At 47.7% G+C, this 21,892-nt stretch overlaps 1 protein-coding gene across 1 annotated transcript in view; it reads right to left on the reverse strand.

Moving 5' to 3' along the window:
* Positions 1–21,892, reverse strand: part of LOC144146903 (uncharacterized) — a 723,365-nt gene that overhangs the window by 428,130 nt on the left and 273,343 nt on the right. The gene's annotated exons all lie outside the window — the stretch shown is intronic.

Raw genomic sequence — 21,892 nt, forward strand, 5'->3', positions numbered from 1 at the left:
CTTGTGCAGCTTTTATGAGAAACCACCTTCAACTGCATACGTCCTCGTTCCCGCACCACGAACGTACAAATCCGCGCAAGCAAAACAGCGCAACACAAGAAGAGGACAGTCACGCTGCATGGTCCGTGAACGCCATGTTTAGGCCCCTCGTAGGACAAGACGAAGGCGCCCTCGGTTCTCTCCGTGCGGGTTTTCTTTGCGAGCCAAGTCCATAGCATTCGGCTCTGCTATTCCAAGAACACCGCCTGGAGCTTTTACTCATGAATGGAACGCACGTGAGACCTTCTGGTTTCTGCGTTTCGTGCTCTACCCCGAAATGTTTGGCACTGCTTTGAAGCCTTTACGGCATTCCATAAATTTAAAAACGTGAAGGCACAATTCAACGTGGGCGGCAGCCTCACGCACCCGCTCTGTGCTGAAAGACATCAACAGGGTATACCTTTGTTGTATAGTATACGGCTCCACGTAACGGCCATGGAAAGGGCCTCTGCGGCCACCCAAAGTTGTTAGCAGCTGAATAGGATGGACGGTCGATGAAGAAGAAACAGCTACAGCAACATGCCAGCCCCTGCTCCTACTGAATGCAAAAGAACGGCGTTTAAAGGAGCCGTAAAGAGGGTTCCAAAGGTTGCGATTTTGCGTGCGCAATCGCTGGAGTATTATCCAAGGAACGTCCTGCTGCAAAAATAGTTTAAAAGCGTCAAGTATTAGGGGAGTTCGCGTCCATTAAAAGGGCCAGTAATAAGGCCTGGAGCTTTTACCCTCTCATCGCGCCTCCAAACCACTGTGGAAGCTGTGACGTCACCCACCAGGCGCAAGACCACCTAGAGGAGGAGGAGAACAAACATTTATTGACCGTAAGTGCTGATGGCAGGGCACTCGCCCGGTGGAGGGCATCCTTATTCCGGGATACCCAGGCTGCGACTTGCTGTCCAGGCAATCTTTACCAGTTTTTGCTGGTGTCCAAGGTCCGGATCGACCAGACGAGCCATCCACTGCTCAAAAGTTGGGATGGGGATTCGGGTTAGTTTGGAATTTGTTGGCACTCCCATATCTGGTGGTACAGGGTGCCGGGCGTTGGACAGAAATTGCAAAGGCAGGGATACTGAGTTGGAATGGAGGAGGGTGCTGTGTGGATAAGAATTTGTCTGCGGCAAAATAGCGGCAACGTCAACGTGCACCCTGAGATCTGTGGCAGTGCCCTCACAAGTGCCTGCGGCATGGGTCTAGCCCAGCCGCTGGTAATATACTTAATCCAGCCTCTTAAGTACGCAAGTATTACATGCATGAAAAAATTTCTGCAGAAATTCAGAGAATTATCTACTTATGCGTAGCATTCTTATGCCGCTTGTCTTTTGAGAGCGAGTTTTTAACAGCCAAATATTTTGTTTTTTCTAAAGCCTGTCAGACCAATTATCTCCATTTACGCTAATATGACGATTACAGGTGGAACTTCGGCAAAATCTGCATTATTGTGGATATGCGGGGCGTTGTACGGTTCGCGATTTTCAGTAATTTTTTTATATTTTCCCTATTTTATTTGTTTTCAAAATTTCGTTCGACCAATTATCTGCATTTACTCTATTATAACGATTACACGTGGACCTTCACGAACTCTGCATTTTTGTGGAAATGCAGGGCGTTACACGGTCCTGGCTGTGGGGGTACTCTGCAAAGAAGGCTACGCATTTAAACGCTTTGGAATGAAAACAGGACAGCCTGATACAAATACTGAATGGTGCAAAGAAATGTAATGGATGTATATATCTCTTTAAAGTAGCGCTTTCCCTTATGGAGGGCGTGTGTGTGTGTGTCCGCATTATCTCCTTTCTCGCTCAGCACGTGCCCTGTGAATGCCGGGTGAAAGGGTAGGGGGGGGGGGGGGGGGTAAGGAAGGTACGCTGCTTGAGCGGGGACTGTGCAGTACGCGTGCACGTTCCACGGCGCTCATTGTGTTTATTACCAGAAGGCCTCCCTGGGCGCAGAGCGGCGAGTGCTGTGGCAATAAACTTGTGCGGCCCACACGGAGCGAATTCTGAAGACAAACTTCGCCTAGCTTCGTTCTTGGCTGTTGCTGTATTGTTAACAGGTATGAAAGTCACGGGCATTTATAAGAGACAACGTATTTTTAATATCGTAATTGTAGATAGTTCCTGCACACATATTACCATAAAGGAATTAAAGAATAACGGAGAAGTGTAGGGCTTGCGCGCTCGTCCGAGAGAACCAGGTATGAAACCCAGAAAACGTGGCAGCAAGGAGTGCTCTTCGACACACGCACATGCCCACGCTCGAAAAAGAAGGAAGTCGATACAAATCGAATTTTCCCATGCCCAGCAGCGTCTCGCCCACTATGTTGCGGACATAAGGGGGGGATGTTCCCGAAATGGGCCCATGTTTAAATGATAAACGGATATAGAATCGATGAGCGGTCATGTGGGCGTACAATTGCATTACGTAGAGCTGAAGTTTGGAAAGGTGAAAGCATGAGTAAAACCGATGACAAGATGACGTGCGAGGTAATTGCACCGGAAGAAATAGCGGCGCTAAAAGAAAATTCGTAGGCACGTCCTGAAAATATGGGAAGGGAGTAAGTAAACTTTCGGTGCGTGCCTTCCTGCACTTGCTACGGCTCGCACTAAGTATGATATCTGCGCGATGTGCTCAACTCTCCAATTTTTGAGCGACAGTTATCAAGCAGGGTCTTAAGTGGGGGAGGTGGGAGTGGCTTCCGGCGTCGTGGCCTGTGAGCGCGCGTGTGACCACTCGCGGAGGCAGACTGGAAAGCGGAATACACTTTGCAGCCGCTGTAGGGGCAGATGCGTGCGTGTTCGGGAACTCGCCTCACGTACAAAACTGCTGCTCCGACCCCTATATCCGACACGGGCGCGTGCGTGACTGCGTAAACCTGGCCCTGTGGCTTCGCTACAAACATTGCAGTTGGCACAAGGCTTGACGACGCACACCGGTGTCGCTGTTTGAGCAAAAGCGAGTACGGGTCGCGTTAATTCTGCGTATTAAAGAGAAAGCTTTCTTAGTGGGACCGATGGCGTACGTCCTGTCAAAAAACTAATGCATTTCCCCATAGACCTGTTGGTCGACCGAAAAGTTCTGATAAGATGTCTGTACACACGGCACCTGCGTGAAACCGGGCTTCCATTGTGTCAAAACGGCTACTTGAAGGTCGCGAAAAAAGAACGATTCTAGATAAGACAATACACGCATCGATCATGAAGAAGGCGTACAAACTCGGTGTACATTTAGACCGTTCGTGGATGCGTTTACTTAGTGGGCGAAAAATCGTCGCATGGGTTTGTTCTTCGTTTGCGATTTCGGTCTTTGAAAGTTCGACGATCGATTGGACGCACTTTCAGCGAAGGTTGGACGCACTTCTAGCTTTCGCGCCTTCTCTCAACTCACTTTAGGAAGGGGTGGTAAATTTTTACAATAATATTTTGCAGTATGATTTTTCTTTAATTTTTTGCGATAAGAAGGGACTTCAAATTACACGTTCATTTCCAAGTGTACAGTGCCTCCCAGCAACCGTGACATCCACAGTAACGCGCGACGCGCAGCCGTAATTTTCAACTATGCACAGAAAAGGTATCCTACTCCCGTGGCACAGCGTATAGCGTGCTGGACAGTCATGAGGCCGCTCGTAAGAACACAGCGGGGGGGAGGCAAAAACTTTAATTCGAGGGCACCAAATGGCCCAAAATCAAGGTGGATCCACACGACGGACCAAGTCCACGGGTCGACCAGTCACGTGATAAGAAGTCCAGGAACGGTCCATCAAAGAGAGCATCCTCACGACGGACCAGCCGATCGGCTGAACTCCAAAAATGGAGACCGAACATAAGTGCCCTTTGGCGCGGGTACATGTTGAAACGCACAAGCCTGCACAAAACGTTTTAGCTCCGAGAGAACCGCTGTCCGCGTGTCAGTCGCGCTAATAAAGCTGCGAGCATAGAGCACACGAAAGGACGCGGTGAGCGGCGACGACTTGCGAACCGGGCTGGAACTGCAGCTCGTCACCGCTCGCCAGAATGGAACTAGTGGCACAAACAAGGTTGCATATGTGGGGAAAAATCGGATAATTAGTGCTATAATTGCACTAGTAAGAGTCATCCGCGAAAAGCGGCGATTAGGTATGTGTCGCCATGTTAATCTTAACCTTCTTCCGACGAGGGTTGCAGTCGTTATCGTGGCTAAGGAGGCAGCCGACGCGCTGGTGGCATAGGGGGAAGGGGGAGGCGGGTGTGTGCCCGCATGACGTTAGACCTATCGTTAGGCCTTTAGGTTTAGCGTCTTGAAATGGTTCCCGAGTTTTCGATTCGATTGTAGGGTTTAACGCGCCGACGCAACGCAGGCGATGAGGCGCGCCGTAGTGGAGGGCTCCGGATTAATTTTGACCACCTGGGGATCTTTAACGTGCGCCGCAATCTCGTACACACGGGCGTTTTTGCTTTTCGCCTCCATCAGAAAAGCGGCCGCTGCAGCCGGGAATCGAACCCGCGACCTCGTGCTCAGCAGCGCAACGTCTTAGCCACTGAGCCACCGCGGCGGGTGGTTCCCGAGTTTTGACGTACAATGAATTCGACAATGCCTGACACGTATGATGGCGGCGTAGCCAGCCGACGTGCTAGCGGTTCACGGGAAAGCGGGACGCGGTTATGCGCCGGCCTGACGTCAGGTTTAACGTTACGCTTTCAGGTTTAACATCGTCAACCGGTACCCGCAGCTTGACTCACAATCACTTTGACGTTGCTTTGCACGTTGCCTTTACGTTAGGGCTACCTAACGTTAATCCTTTGTTCAGACTACCGACGTAATAGCCATGTCTTGCGCTATGGACCTAAATAAACGGCGTTTCAAGCGGTAGTTGGCTGAGGCGTGAAATGACGTTATTATTTAAAGATATGACGGCAGTTGCGACAACAGTCTGAGCCCGGCCTAAGCCGAATATATAAGTTTTACAATGACGATTGGCCAAGGCTCTTAGCAATAGCAACGAAGAAGGCAAAGAGCAAAAGAAAATGATGATGATGATGATGATGTAGAGGAGGAGGAGGAGGAGGAGGAGGAGGAGGAGGAGGAGGAGGGGTTACGTGCATATTTCGGCCTAGGTTATGTGCGCCGAGCTTCGCAGTCCTACCGCAGCCCACACCAGCGATCCTGACCGTTCTGTGCGGCACGCCGCCACACTCTGCCTGCGCTGCGGCATCTTCTGCTTCTCTCGGCCCCAAGGAACACGGCGGGGCCCACGATACCGTCATATCAGTTCGCCAATGGAACATTAAAACTGTTCGATTCATAACTCAAAAGAACTGCTTAACTGTCCTCGAAGTTTCTTTTTTCTTTTAGTGCGCTGCAATAAATGGCCCCTTGCTCGAAAAAAGCCAGAGTAAGGCGTCAGCGTTGGCGTCTGGGACAGAAAGTTGCTTCTTAAAGGAACACTGAAGTGATTTCCTCAAAATTCTGTTTGAGGGAAAAAAGGTTTGTTTGCAATGAATATACGGGCTCAAATAAACATACTTACATACTTTCTGACCCTTTATACGATCGCTAAAGTAGTATGTTTTTTTATAAAGCCTTAAAGAAAAAAAAAACAATATTATACGCCGTCTGCGGCGGCCGCAACAACTAAAGGAGTGACGCGGAATGGCGCGCGCTCTTCTTGCGCTGTGATTGGACGATGTTCAAAATTTTTCCGTGTATACGCAATTGCGTTTTTGTCAATGTTATTTTTTCTTTAGGAAACACTGTAACACGATTGGCAACAAGCCTATGTCATTCTGGGCAACAGCGCGAAAAAGACGTGGACGAAATAAACGGACAGGACCAGCGCTCGTCCTGTCCGTTTCTTTCGTCCACGTCTTTTTCCCGCTGTTGCCTATGAGTCGAAATGTAGATCTTGTGGTTTATTTTGGGAGAGTTGTTCGAGCTAGTTCGAACCACACAGCGCATTCCAACTAGGTCGAATGCGCTGTGTGGAATCGGACCAGGGTAAGCGGCTCGCGCGCAGCATCGTTTATCCTGGATAAATAAAGACTTGGCGGTGCTCGCGCAGGCTTCCGTGGTGGCATGCGTGGAGAATCGTTTTAATCTTGGAAGAATTGACGTACAGGCTGCGTCCTTCGGTGCGTATAACAATGCTCTTCCCCCCTTCCCTTCCCCCCAGCTTCCCCCTTTTCCGTCTTTATGATCAGTTGTCAATTGACTATGCGTTTCAGTGGAGTCCTGTTCCAGGTCCTCGCACCTTCTGTAGTAGGGCCGCCAGGTTTCGCCGTTTCTCGCAGTTTTCGTTTTGATGTCGGGGTGCACAAATCTATTACACGCTTTCTTTTGGCACGGTGGCTAAGTGGCTAAGGCATTGTACTGCTAAGCCCAAAGACGCAGGTGCGATCCCGGCCGCGGTGGCTGATTTTCTGACGCAGGCGAAAAGCGAAAACCTCCGTGTGTCGAGATTTCGGCGTATGTTAAAGGTCCCCTGGTGGTCAAAATGTACCCCGATCCCTTCACTACGGCGCGCCTAATAGCCCAGGTGCAGCTTCGGCGCGTTAAATTCCATAATCAATCAAACGCTTTCTTTAGTGTAAGACAACCGTCTTTGCCCGCGCTTCCGCGATGGCGACACGTATCTCTAGGCTCCGTGGGTGCGTCTGAAGATCTGTTGGTTTGTCAACGCTTCTGAGGGGGCTCTCGGAGCACATGTGGTGTAGGCCTTCATTAAGCTGTTCGTTTCCTACCGAACTTATCGTGCCGTGAGGATCCTGCCAACCAAACAAATCTGATTGTGCTTCTTCCGCCCTTTGTTGTTGCGGTGACGGCTCGCCATTTTTTAAAGAAATAACTGCGGCACTTGGAGAGTGTATAGTGTTGTTAAAACGGTTGTCAGGTCGCCCGACGTGGCTCACGTCAGCATTGTATGGTGGTCCGCTCTCAGTTACTTAACTGTGGAAGAGAGTCATTCTGGTCGCGGTACCCTATTCTTGTAGACACACGGGCCCACGGTCTGCCGACACGAGCGATCCCTTTAATAGTGAGATGGAACTTATATCTTACAATGATGATGGTATCAGGAGGTAGCTGCCAGTAGCGGAATCCACTTTATAATGCTTTTAACAAGCGGTTCTGCTGAATCGATCACTTCGCGGCCCAAGGAAATTCTCTTGCAGGGACATGCAGTGCGTTGTTTCAATATCCTCGTAGCGGACGTGGCGGCGGCGACGGTTCATCAGGCTATACGGAACACATTTGTCGGGAGCTCACACGATTGGTTTCCTCAGCGCATACTCTAAACAAAATCCCCTGACAGGACCTTTTCCAACAATTTCCAGGTTCAATGCGACTGAATCCCCTTCTCTCGTCTGGTCGTCTGGTTTCCATCCTATAAGAGTGAATGCACACTAACGCCACGTTTACATTCTTGTTACAAGTGTAGGTAAAATTTGCGAACAACGACGCAATCTGAGGTCTCACCCAATCGAAATTACATGAAACGCCATTTCTTACGACTACAGCTAACGCTGTTAATGAAGAGCAAATTCACCGCTTTTTACGCCTGCACCCGACAAAACTTGTAAGGTCCCACAGCGTCTTTGAGAGTCTCAAGCGAAAGATTTTTTCTAAGACCTACGCGGGTGCCAACTGTTTCGGAACAGGATGAAAACTTCAGCGTATGTTTCCACCCCGCTTTGTTCGCGAGGAGTTGCCCCGCGAAGCCTGGGCAAGCCCGCCGTCTTGTTCGCCACTGCGGGAGGCTGAAGAGGACGCCAATCAGGGCTGTGCCTGTGGACGTGTTGCTGTCTTTCGCGTGCAGTAATTCGCGACACGTAATCCGTGTTTGCATGCGGCACACCAGCCTGCTAAACATCCGTCTTGTCCTACAAGGCGGCTTCAGTTCTCAGTTCAGTTGCTACTCTGCGGACATATATAGTACCGCATCAAACGTTGGGCGTGGGCTTCCGAAATGAACAGCTCATTCCAGCTTTACGCGCTGCTAAACAGCGGAAGGCGCGAATTACCTTCGGGCTTCGGCGACCGTGTCCCCGCGACCTTTCCCCGAGACCGAACCGTATGGAGCGCTCTCTTCTCGAGGCCCCTTTCGCTACGCACGGCGCTGTGGAAGTCGGCCGCCCCGATCAGCCTTTCTTCGCCAGCGCAAAGAGCGTGAAGGTGTTCGACTAAAAGCCCCTATTACCGCCTCGAACGCTTCAGCGAAGCGGAGGACCAACTTTCTTCCACCGTAACGGGAATGTAGCAATCGAGCGGGCGAGAGGGCGAGAGGAAGCGCTCTAAACTTGTTCGCTACTGTCTAACGTGAGGAATTGCCGGGGGAGAAGCAGCGAAAGGAGGCCGCTTGCACGTACGTCGGGCCAGCTGCAGAACCCGTTGCGAGGTCTTGACGAGGTGCGCAATTTACGTAACGTCCCGAACTGGCGCCGTGCTTCTGCGAGCTCGGCGGCGAACAAGCGGCGGGCCGCCGCGTGTTGGAACGTTCCTTCCAATATCCGCACACCGTTCGCTTCATGAAGAGAGAAGGCGGAGATGATTACAAAACAAGGTGGTCGATGCTGCCCCGAAGAAAGAAGAAACGCCAAGATAAACGTCGCGCCGAGGCTTAATGCATTTGTCAATAACTCTTCCGGAGCGCCGCCTTCCCTTCCGTCACATCCCGTTTTCCTCCCCGCGAACGGCCTCGAAACTAATGCGCGGCGCGTGATATTGAGGAAAAGAGAGGAATTCTAAAACAGCACTTCTCGCGGTTGTTCGCCGGCTCTTTTTATGTTTCCCGATTGTTTTCTCCCGGCTTTCCTTTGTTTTTCTTCCTGGAGAACCAGTTTGTTGACGAAAGTTTGATAGCGTTTGACGTTGTTTATTTGTACAACCGATGCGAGCAATCAATCGCACCAGAAAGGGAAGGGGGGGGGGGGGGGGCAAGAAAGAAAGCATTTCTGCTAAGTTTTTTTTTTTTCCCTTTAGTGCTTTAAGCCAAATGTTTCTTTTCTTATGGTTAAGAAAGCCGGGCAAGCTTAAATTACATCTACCACCACAGCACAGGCGGTACACGGCCGAGGCAGCCACCAGCATACACAATAATAAAAAGGCACGTAGACTCATCGCCTAATTTGCTGACCTATCTCCTCCTTCTTCGTCTATTCAAGATTTTTTCCTCATTATTTTCGTTCTCACGTTCGACAAAAAAAAAAGACAAAGTAATGTGTTCTTTTACTGGCGCCTTTCATCTCAAGGCATTCCATCCAAACTCCCTCATTTTCCCCGTCTTTCACCCGTCTCGAGCATAAAAAAACTTCCTCCAGTTTCGCACGCTTTCGGCTAGTACGGTGTTCCAATCTTAATTTCGAGCAGGGCAATAAGGTCACTTCTTTGGCGTTTCTCTGGCCTCTTTCGCTCCTGCTCTGCTTCCCACCAACCTTTTCCCCCCTTTTCCTTGGGTCGCCAGCGTGCTCTTTGGTTGCTTTTTGCTTTGCCCCCACCCCCCTCCCCTTTCTCTTTTTACAAGGTGAAGCTTTTTAAGCCCTCTTCCGAGACGTGCATCGCAACCCCCGACGATATAATACTTTTTTTTTCGTTCCCCTTCCAGCGGTCCCTTAGCTTCCCAGGCGATTATTTACTTCTTCATTGCCTAACTGTCCCCCCCCCCCCCCTCCTCCTCCTCTGGTACTCAGGACCGGTGTGCGTGTGCTTTTTTCTTTCGGCGCTGTCTAGTTCCATTAAGCCAGCACCATTTTAAGTTGGGGTTGCAGTTAATATTCGGCGATGGATTAATTAGCCGTCGGGAAAGTGTCGACCGGAGTGGCCGTTTTGGGAATAAAAACTTGATATCAGGGCACGAAGGGGCGGGGAGAATAAAAGGGCGAAGAAGAAAAGCGGACAGAGGCTACGGGGAGAAGGAATGCAGGGCTGAAGAACGGAGGCTGGGGAATAGTTCGAGGCGGGTGAAAAGCGCAGAGCTTGTAGGGGGCAGGGAAGAAGCCGAAGAACAAGAAGAAGAAAAAAGGAGCGGGAACGCGGAGGTGAGAAAACGAGGCAAGTGTACGCACAGAACCGTCAGGATCCTCTTTAGACTGGTTCTTCACTTTCTGTTCCGCGATGAACTTGTTAACTTCCGCCTGCTTTCTTTCTTTTAATTGAGAACTTTGTCCCGTACTTTTTTTTTTCTGTTCTTGTTTTCTTATACCCGTATTTCTTTTTCAGTGGTGTTTCCTTCACCTTTCAGCATCCTTAACTACGAAGGAATTCTCGTTTAGTCCGGTGAATGTCGTTCTCACGGGGAGAGGGAGTGTGATGGATCGTATCCCTTTTAATCCATTTGTAACTGGGTGGCTTAAACGGGCGAAAAATCAGTTTTGATGAACAGTAGCTGCAAACGACTTGATGGCTTTTCTGCGCATTGCTACGAGAAAGAAAAGTGACCTCCATCAGCACTTGATCGCTTGCTCTCCGCAAACACTTCGTATTCGATATTAGTATTTTTCCTGAGTCTCTTTGAGGACCGTTACCTTCCATTTAGGTTTTCTCAAGCTTTTAGAGTTAGAAGAGAACAACATCCATGTTATTCAGGATGCGTGTACGAATATCGCCCCCCGAAAGGCTTCGCGTATTCCCTGGTAGAAGATGTTAAAATAAACGCGGGTGGGCGTCCGCCCTCGTATGTCGAGGGCAGGAGCCCCGAGCAGGAAAAGAGGGAGGGGGACTCCCTAAGCTCCCCACCCGCCTCCGCCGCCGATTCATTCAGCCGCCGCACTCGCAGTATCGCCGCAATGTAGTCTGTCACCACCGTCTTCGCTCCTCCAGTTAAATATCGCCGGGCTAGCTGAAACCGAGGAGCCAAGCGGCCGCCACCGTCGCCGTCGCTGCACTCGAGCTGGCCCTGCGGGTCCACGGAAAACCCAGAAATAATTGCACGAATACACGAAAGCCAATGTAGAAATTCGCCGGCAAAGAACAAAGGGCCGATACTGGGGAGTCGTGCGAACGAAAAAAAAAAGTGGTATATATATATATATATATATATATATATATATATATATATATATATATATATATATATATATATATATATATATATATATATATATATATATATATATATATATATATATATATATATATGTTTATAATACACACCGAGTATTTTTATTACTTGCTTAATTGCCTCGGTTTTGCTTCTTGTTTCGACAATTTTAAGCTTAAGCTAAAATTGATAGCCCCTATGCGATACGCTCTTTTTCAGACTGTCTACAAAAAGTTCTCAGTGTTGCTCCTTAAAAAGTTTCAGAGATAATTATGTAAGAACAAATAAAATGGGAATGCATCTAAGGGAAGTGGAACAATAGTATGGTGAGCACGAGAAGAAAGGCCGGGGAGCCATTATTCTTTAGTTTGAGAAAAATTTTGGTTTTACTTTTTAAGACGTCTTCGCAAAAATGTGTGGCAGTCTTCCAAAAGATAATTATCCGGTGCATTCGCCCTAAGAATTTGCTGGAACAAGGAACTTCGTATTATGTTTCTTGTTACGTTTCGCAAGAGGAAATACGAGAAAGAGTTCTGCGTGGTGGTGTTTCTTATTGGAGGATACATTTGCAGCGCGATGATTGACACCCGACACCGCATTCTGCTCTATGCATCGTTGTATACTTCCCTGGAGGACCATGGTTTTGAAACCTTCAGGACAAAAGCTTAAGCTTTAAAATTGTCCCTTTGTTTCCCAACAAAGCTTCGTCTGGTATATCCAGGACTGCTGCGCCATATTTGCCAGAATGCCGAAAACTGGCACCAGGCAATTGTAATCCAAGAGTGCAATATATATGCCTGGCTTTAGCAAAAAATTTACCACAGCTTCCTAAACAATGTCCACAACACAAAACTACGTCAAAAGTGCGCCCAAGCCTCGCTTAAAAGCATCTAATCAATCGTCGAACCTTCAAGGATGCAAATCGCGAACGAAGAACGAGCCTATATGTGACGATTTCCCGCGGACTATGTAAACGCATCTGCGAACGATCTAAACGTACACCGATACGCGGTATCTAAATTTATAGCGATACTCCTCCGTCGTGATCGATGCGTCTATTGTCTTATCTAGAACCCTTCCTTTTTCGCGATTTCCAAGTAACCGTTTTGACACGATGGAAGGCCGGTTTCACGCAGCCGCCGTTAGTCCAGAGAACGCATCAGAGCTTTTCGGTCGACTAAGCGGTGTACGGGAAAATGCATCAGTTTTTTGACAGGACGAAATCGGTCTTACTAACAAAGCTTTCTCTTTAAAAAAAGAAAACAATAACCTGTCCGTTCACACATGGACACGTAATAATAATATCCCTCCACCAGAGCTCAATTCCGCTTCTAATGTCCGCCGCGGGGACCCATGCAGTGGCAAGGAGCATTGAAGGGCTTTCCAAGGCCCGGTTGCATAGCTCACATGGTCGCGACTTCGATTACCTTCTGCGCAGATTGCCTTTATGGTTGCGATTGAATGCCAAGACGGTAAAGGGCGGGATAAAAGGAGGTGTGGGAAGGGCCTTAGAGAAAAGAACTTAACGAAGAGACGAGTGGGGTGAAGAGGTAGGACGAATTTGCCTGTATTGGACTACCAGTGAGAGCGAGATTTATTGCCCGTGCATGCGGAGGCCTTGAAGCACAGGTTCCTTAGTGAGGTGGGCAAATGCGGAAGAAGGTTGAATTACGGGGCACGAACTTTGTGTTTGTTTCAGCTGTGCCAGGAATTTACGAGAAAGGCGCGGAAGTTAGACCCTTCTCCCGGTTTTTGCGCGAGCTTTCGTGTCAGAGCGGCCACCTTAAAACACAATATGAATTGCAGCAATAAGCATGACTAGCTAGTTTATTTGTTCATTAGCCTTTTGATAGCCGGGTTTAAGGCACATGTCTATATCGCATAATGGGGGGTAAGCATTAAACAAAGCTAGCAAAACTACCAACGTTTGTCGTTACAGATATGCGTCCTCAAGCGGATTGCACTAAATTATGTTAAAGCCCCATATGCTACGGATGTATCATGACGGTCAAATGCGTAAAATGTCGTGAAACGCTAAAGCCTCAAAGCACGCGTGTTAACCTTCAATTTTCATTTTTCCTCTGCGAAGGAAAAAAAAGAAACGCTCCTCATTCCCGCTACGTTCTTTTTCCCCCGTTAGCGCGAAACACTGCCCCTATGTGTCAGTTAACGGCACATATTCTTTCAGATAACGTATTTCTCATACTATATATCTTTGTTCTCTTCTATTGAGGAGCTGACACTGTCACCCGGCATGGCTGAAAAGCCGGCGGAAAGAACGACCGATATCACCGGTTTCCCAAGCTCTATCAGGCGATGTTCGCTGCACCGAGCCCTGATGGCGACATACAGCTCCCTCCGGTGCCCGCATTCGCCAGCCTGTGGCGTTGCGTCAGTGCCCAAGAACAACTTCGGCGATGGAAATAGCCCCGACAAGGGTACCGCGGCGCACTCATTTTGTCTAGTGCTGATGGAAACAATCTAACTGGCCGTGAAATTTAGGACGTTGGGAAACGCCATGATTATAGTATAGCTTCGTCCTTTTGCTCACGTATTGAGAAAAATGAGTTGGAGTCGATCGCGAACGTACACCCTGGGATGAGCTAGACGCAGGTTACACCGCTGTGCGAAAGACCAGCGCCGGTTCACCGCGGGTGAGGTTTTTGCACATGGCCGCAGGATTGTTACTTTGCAGCAGCGACCGTAGGCTCGATCGAGTGAAATGCAGGAACACCAAGGTGGCCACACTTCGGGTGTTAGCGGAGGTTACCTATTCACTATGCTAAAGTGCAATTGATGCTCATTGCGCTGGGGAGATGACGAAAGGGCAATTTCTTATTTTTCCTGCACATTGTGCCCACATCGATATTGAACCAAACTATCGTTCAAACAACAAATCTCGCTTCATAAACGCACTTAGTCCGTGTTGAGTCGCTCAAACAGAAGGAACCGCCGGCATATGTCACTGCTCTCGTATCTAAAAGCTGGTGCAGTTTTAGCTCCTCTTTTATTTTGCAGTCTTTTTGGTCATCTTTCTTAAACTTGCAGCTAGACTTAGGGTTTTGTGCTGGGAAAATTTTGCAAAACGAGCACGTAGGAGCTACATACAAAAATGACACCAAGGGATAGAATATAAGCTATAAAAAACAAAAATATTTTAAAAACAAGTGTAGGAAAACGCCGATTTCAATGCTGCGGCTAACAGAAAAAAAACATTACCGCTGACAAACGCCTTGGCGCAAGCTAAATACCAATACTGTAAAAAAAAAAAAAAGGCAAGGAGGAGGAGAGAGACCGAGAAGAAAAAGAAGCATCGTGCGAGAAAGTCCTCTTTATCAGAAAGACCACATCGTGAGTCGGGGTTATTCGCGCTGCCGTCTTGGATGGAAGGCACTCGTGCCGAAAACGACTGCGATAAGAACTGGCCTCCTTCCGAACCCAGCCAGCCAGCCAGCCTGCGAGTCGGTCTGCGGGCCATACACCAAGGAAACGGCAAAGAGGAACGGCGTTAAAAAGAAAGAAAGGATCACAAGAGTTCCAGTAGCAGCAAGCGTGACTCAGTGTAGCGTTAGCTTCGACGCCTTATCTTGTGAGTAGCTGCGCGTTCAGTGAAGCTAGACAGTTACCCTGTGAGAAAACGGCTGTTGGGCTGGCTGGGCTGGTGCTGGAGCGTAGAATTCCGAGACACCTGCCACAACCGCAGTGGAAAACTGGCCGCATTTTCCCCGTGTTACCTCCTCAACTTTTGTTTGATGCGATACATTAGTTACAGCCTGAAGGGGCCCAACTAAAGTATCTGCAGATGGCATGACAAATTAATTGCTCCCTGCAGGTGTCATGACAATAATTAAAGACTGACACCGCCCATGAAAGTCTATAAATACGAGGACGTTTAAGCTTCCGTCCGGGAGCCTTGTTCCTAATGAAGATGAGGAGGCAAGTGATTCAGTTATGTTTTCTTTAAGATGCGACGTAGTCAGCGTGCATACACGTGGGCCGGGTCGCTGCCATTGGGAATAAGTGTGTGCTCAAAACAGGTCACTGGAACCAATGCATTAATGCGTATTAGCCGTGTTTAGGGGTTTAATATGCTTTAGTGCAGTGGCATTGTTCAGTCACGTGTTTTATTTTATTTTGCACACTCCTTTTTCAGAGTATTTTTATTTATCCCTTTCATCATCAGAAAACATCAAAACTGAACACGTAAAAGGTGGTACAGTACAGATATGCCGAAAATTATCAGAGACAGTTTTGGCGACGGTGTCTGTAACCGCGTAATCTCGTAACCACTCCAATTTCTAATATTATTAGTAAAAAACATGCTTTGTCGAACACCAATTAATATAAAGTGTACGGACTTAGTCTTCTAATAGGCGTCAAATACAAAAATGTAAGCGCGCAGACCCGTTTAATACGTTTGTTTTTGACCGGTGAATTTTTATTAGTAGAGCGCAGAAAACCGCCACAGTTTTAGTGTTTTTTTTTTACCATCGTGCAAGATTGGGTGCTTTTATAAATGAAACGTCCGCTTTCACACAAACATTTATGCTGATCGACTGATGGCGTTCCTTCCCATGCAGATTGCTTTTCTTGCGATGGCCTTTATTTTTTATTTACAGCTATGCCACGAAACCACGAAGACGTCCTCTTGAGATCTTACTTCGGCAATAAGAAACCCTCGCAGCGAGTAAATCGCGTGTCCCGACGAGCTTACATTTTTAATGCGTCTGCCTGAGAAGGATAGGTGTACTTTCGGCAACCCGGAACAGTAGGCGGTCCACCACACACACACAGGGCGGCCCGTTCCCATTCAGTTTGTGCAGCAATCGATGCGAGGCCTGCATCAGCCGTGCCCGTCTCCTCCTCCTGCACAAACGACTGCTCTGCGACGTACGATCTGTGTCCCGCGACGGGGCTGCCCAAGGAGATTGATCATCCGCGATCGTGGCGCATAAAACTCGCCCGTCGATCGGTGTAACGACTCGCGTTTTCCGGCTCCTCATGTATGGATGAGGAGACATGGGCGGCCTCGTCCCGCCGATCGGCGTTTCAGAAAATGGGGTCGTCGTTAATTCGGGAGCATTTTCGGCGCTGTTGTCTAACGACGTATCTGAGACATTTGCATAATGAACAGCTCCCCGACAGCTTTTGCCTCGCGTGAAGATTGGAACCGAACAGAGCGTGTCGGCGGGCTGGGCGCGCAGTAGGCGAGGATAGGGCGAAACAAGAGGTTTCCCCCTTCCAAGCCTTCTGCTTCGAGATTGCTACAGCGAAACGGGTGTGCCTTCTTTGAGAAGCCACACATTTCTCTAGATTAGATTTGTTTGAAAGCGCGCAGTGCCAAATAATTTGGTTGGGGGCTTTCTTCACGTGCCATTAAATGCTAGGTTTTACGCACCGCAGGACAATGTGGCGCGCGCAAGTGGCAGGCTTCGGATTACTCTACTGCACCCGAAGTTCCCGTTAACACGCACGAATGCGTGAGTATTTAGCATTTCACAGTCACTTAAAATACCTACAATCTTGGCGAACGTAATGCAAACAAGAACGCGCGATGATGATGTACCTGTACTCTTACCCGTAGTACATGTGCTTGGCTCTGAAGTTCGAAATGTCGCTGGTTGAAATAGTTCCTTGTACCAAGTATGGCGTTAACACAAGCCAGGCCCAGTGCAGCAGCAAAATCTTCAGTAGGTTATACCTGGATCTTTTTTTTTTTACACCGTTGGCCGTTATAGTGAAGATGTCGGCTGTTCATCATACTCGCACTATTACGTTGGGGCCAAAGGCTTTCCTGTAAAGGGCGGTTCACCGCAAGTACACTTATGATGAGGTGAAGGCAGCGAAACGGAATTTTCGGCGAGGCAAACCATTGCATCTTTGTATGACCATTACATAACAATTTGTAATAATTGTAATAGTAAATTGGGATAGTTTACGCCGGTTGTGAGGCACAAGTTGCAAGGCAGGCCATAGCGAAATAATCGCATTACATGTGCGCTATTTCTGGCCTTCTTTTTTTCTGCGCTCTTTTCATGAACAGTACCTTTCCAAACAGACAGAATGATTAGCGGTCGTGGAATGTCCATCAGATCTGGCGAAAAAAAGATAGTTCTAGGGACGTAAATCACACCAGGAAAACCGAGTGTGGCAGTAATAAGTGTAGGTGCGCGAAATAATTAACGACGCGCATTTACTAGGGTTAGTTTTGGGCCCGCACATTTCCTCGCGGCTGCAGAATCAGGCATGGAGTGAGCAAATTGAGCGGAGGAAATGAAATATAACCAGAATAACTTTGTTAGTTGTGTGGGAAGAGCTGATTTGAAGAGCCCGGATACAACGTAAACGTAATTACAAGTGGGCCTACTGGCATTGTTTGATAATAACTCCAGCTGCTCGCCTCCGCTTGTTACTACAAAAATATCTGGTGCTCAACATATTAAACCACAACAAATTTATGAACATAAAGTATAAAGCCCCCCAAAAGTAAATTTAAGGTAAATTGAGTTCATTTGGGCGAACATCGGCTAGTGGGTTCCAAAAGATATTTGGAGTGCACCACCCATGACAAACTTATTGTTTGCTACTTCTGGAAATTAGTTTTATCCACGCTGAGCGCCGTTAAGATTTCTCATTGCACTGCAAGAATTCCCCGAATTGCCCTCGAATGAAACGAAAGACTGGAGAAATTAGCTCGTAGCATCTCCCTATAAAACTGAATATGCAAATTTGTAGATATCTTTGGTGACGTCTTCAGGGATTGACTGGTATAATCTTTAAGACATATCATGTAAGGCTCTGTGCTGACGATTGTGGCTGACGAAATTCGGGACATTGTGCACAAGACAGCGCTGTCACTTGACGCTAAAACACAATGTTCAGCTCCTTCTAACGCATGCAGCCTAGTTTTGTTTTTAGTAAATTAATCCACATGAGCCAAACCATTTATAGTGTGTGTTAGTCTAAACCAGAGGAAGTACCCGCAGACTCAAGTGGCTAACTTCCTTCGTTCTTGCCAAGAAACGTGCGTTTTTTCTACCTTCAGTATCTATTATAGTCACGAACTAGCCCGACATTGTACATTAACGCGTGCCGAATCGCGCGTGTATTTTTTTACGGGTCGTGGAGTCGCCCAAAAGGCGCAGTGATCGTTCCTCCGATTGTTCCTTGTCAGATGCGGAGGAAGCATTTTTCCCGAAATCGGGCTCGGACGAAAAAGTAAACTAAATGCTTCAAAGCAACGAAAATCCACGTAGACGAGGCGGCACGGTGACCTCTATTCTGATTGATTGATTGATTGATTGAAGGATTGATTGATTGATTGAAGGATTGATTGATTGATGGATGGATTGATTGATTGATTGATTGATTGATTGATTGATTGATTGATTGATTGATTGATTGATTGATTGATTGATTGATTGATTGATTGATTGATTGATTGATTGATTGATTGATTGATTGATTGATTGATTGATTGATTGATTGTATGGTTTAACGCGCCGATGCAATGCAGGCGATGAGGCGCGCCGTAGTGGAGGGCTCCGGATTAATTTTGACCACCTGGGAACCTTTAACGTACGCCGAAATCCAGTACCCACAGACGTTTTTACTTTTCGCCTCCATCAGGAAAGCGGCCGCCGCGGCCGGGAATCGAACCCGCGTCCTCGTGCTCAGCAGCGCAACGCCTTAGCCACCGAGCCACCGCGGCTGGTGACCTCTATTCTACTTTGCTGAAATAGGACGTGGGTCCACTTTAGAAGACCCTTAGCACCTAGTGGCCGAGGCCCTGGAGTCCCGCTGTCTGCACTATGGTTTGTTCTTGTGGTTATTCCTATTTAACACATTGGCTTGGCTGACGTTGCAAAAAGTAGACCGGTTTGCTAATGAGGTGGTCTTAGCTTGGGGTAATAGCGATTGTACGTAAGGCACGCTCAGTGTCAGCCAGACGTAGTGCGGCAGCTATTTCGGCACAAAATCAAGCTTCTCTTTTTCCTCCCCAGGTGATGACAGCGCGCGAAAGTTGACGGGGTCGAAAAACATTTTTATATTGAGCCCTATTTCCCAGGCACCATCAGCAACTGCTCAATTTCGGGTCATAACTTTGCTTCGCCTCCAAGACGACCCAATGCGGGCCTCATTTCTGCGCACTCGAATATTTTCGGGGTAATCACGCTTCAAGGATTACCACCCGAAGAGTTAGTCTGGTGTTCGGAACTGCGTCAGCAGACAGTGATGCCATGATTGAAGTCCAACTACCTTTGCTAACGTGGCAAGGTTTGGAGGACGACTGGGATTCTGGCACACACAATTTGTGCCATTGTGACGATAGAAAAAACTGTGCTCCTAAAACGTGAAATTACGCAAGCCCTGACAACCAATCAATATATTTGGAGAAATAAACAGGTTTAAGCAATCTTGAAACTAAAAAAAAAAAAAACGGAATGAACGCGAAATGATAACCACCAATTTTAAATGACAAAGCTCCGGAAAAGGCCATCAAGATTGTTTATTTGTGATGCAGCATAAGGCCTTCCTTTTCTTTGTGTTTCCGAACACCACTGGGCCAGCCAATTGTAAGTTCAGATAGTGCTCAATAGATTATTGCGCGTAATTAAAAAAGCAGGAACAGATTCTCTGGACAATTGCGCAAGCCATGCGAAGCCCGTATGGATAGACTTTTACTGTAATCGCCTGAGGTTCGCTCTGTAGAGGGTGTCGCAATAAGCAAGCGATCAGAGCGTGGGCACAATATACCAGAAGCGAGACGACACGACTTGGCGTGAGTGATTTTGTACCGCATTGACCCGTTATAAACAGTCTCCATGGTGACCGGGATGCTGTCATAGTGAAGGTGACAAAACGTGCATTATAGGTGCAAGCTTGCAATCGTTTTCGAACCGGATTTTGGCACGCCTGGGTTTTTGGCGTTATGAAACATGGTACGGTTATACGTCTATTTTGTACAACAGACCCGGTGCAATTGCTTCATAAGCTATACTATAAAACTCCATTTGTTTCGTACCAAATTCTGCAGATGTCGAATAGGCGGCTTTGCACCAATCGATCTGGTAACCCTGACGCTGAATATTCGTTGCACTGAATGAGATATAACTAATCATTTCCCGCGAGACTTCCCAGTGCGTGAACCGGGCATGTAATTTGTTTCAACGTTCGTGTAACACAAAGCAAGATACAGATAGCTTAATCTGCCGTGCACTTTCTACCGAAGCCCACATACGTACTTCGTAGTGCGGAGCTGGGACCCAAGCATTGCCTAGGATTTGTACGACTACACTGTGTGCTAACTATTATCCAGACACTTGTGAAGCTCTATATAGGCACGGCGATAGAAGTGTCTCATGGTTGAAATGCGGCATAATACAAAATTCGAGTCACAGCGTATTTCTGGGACTACATTTTGCCCATAGAATTGCTCTCATTGCGTCACTGAATTGCGTCACTGAATACGGAATTAGGAGTTCTTGAATTCGCTTACTTTCTGGAGTCGTTGTTGCGAAAAAGAAAAACAACTGGTGCGATTTTTGTTCTAAGTGACTGGAAGGTGGCTTTAAAAACTCAGCCGCACAAAAGAAAACACGTCTCAAGAAACTCGGTCCACAAAACACGCCTCAACCTCAATAAAACCCTGGGGCCTTCGCTAATATCCGCTTCACTGATAAAAGGGATCAGCCACTGGAAACAATTCAAAGAGGTTGTTTAGGTTAATGCCCACGTGGCTCTTTTGTCCTTACCCACCTCAACCAGCAGTTGGTTTTTATGCGATGCACGTTAATACCGCTTCGTAGCGGGTTTACAACGCGAAAAATGGCGGCTCGCGGTCCACCATCCTCATGAGCCGCGCACGCCACATAGCACGAACTCTCTTACTTGGAGTGCTGAATGTTTGTGCGAATAACTTCCCACTTGAAAGCTTTTACATGTACCGGCACCTTGTTTCGTTCACAGTTTAGGCAGATTGCCGAGCTGTGATGCGGTTGCAGCGTTTGCACAAGGGTGCAGGTCTGTCTGTTTTCGTGGCCTATAGAGTATCAGAGCAAATTCAAGGCAGGTTGCTGCCTGGGATGTTGCAACACCATGTCTCTGCTCTTATTGTGTCGTAACCTTCATACTCTGTTGGCCCAAGGCTATCTGGATATACTAAAACTGTCGTTGGGTACGTTGGAACGCAAGAAATCTACAACAGCTTATTCGCGTATGTTCTAGGTGCGGCTTTACTGGCACGCATATCGACGGCAGCGCTCCTTAGTCAAGCAGCTGAAAATACCTTTGCATCTATGGGTTTGTGTATAAGAAAACAGAAACGCGTTTCTGTTTCTTATACAGAAACAGAATTGTGTCGAAAACAATCTCAGAGTGTTGTAATCTTTTATTTGGAAGACACAGGAACTTCGTTTAATTCGTGGTCGACACGCCTAAACTCACCTTGGATACGAGGTACACCTTGGTAAAGGGCTACGAGTCAATATGTGCCACCTGGGGTTCATTGGCGCACTTCCAAGATATCACGTACCGTTTGTTAGTTTAGCCTGCGCCACGAGTACTTATCTGTGGCCTAGAATCAAAGGGGGGGGGGGGGTTGCTACTGTGGACGGAGAGCGAAAGACGAATTAAAAAATATACGCAAACATATTATTAAATGCAGGTACGTTAAGTAGTCCCTATTTGCAGCATATCTCCCGTCACGGTCTGTAATAGGACGATACATCGACGCTCCGATTCAGCTTCTCCGCCTGCCATCCACATCCCACTGCTAGAGGAGAGGACCGAAGTGCTTTCGAATGGACACTTAATCCGTGCGTCTCGAGCAAGGAGACTCATTATAGCAGG

The sequence above is a fragment of the Haemaphysalis longicornis genome, unplaced genomic scaffold (genome assembly GCF_048455015.1).
Source record: "Haemaphysalis longicornis isolate Haplotype H1 unplaced genomic scaffold, Haemaphysalis longicornis Haplotype H1 scaffold_1, whole genome shotgun sequence".
NCBI classification, from domain to species: Eukaryota; Metazoa; Arthropoda; class Arachnida; order Ixodida; family Ixodidae; genus Haemaphysalis; species Haemaphysalis longicornis.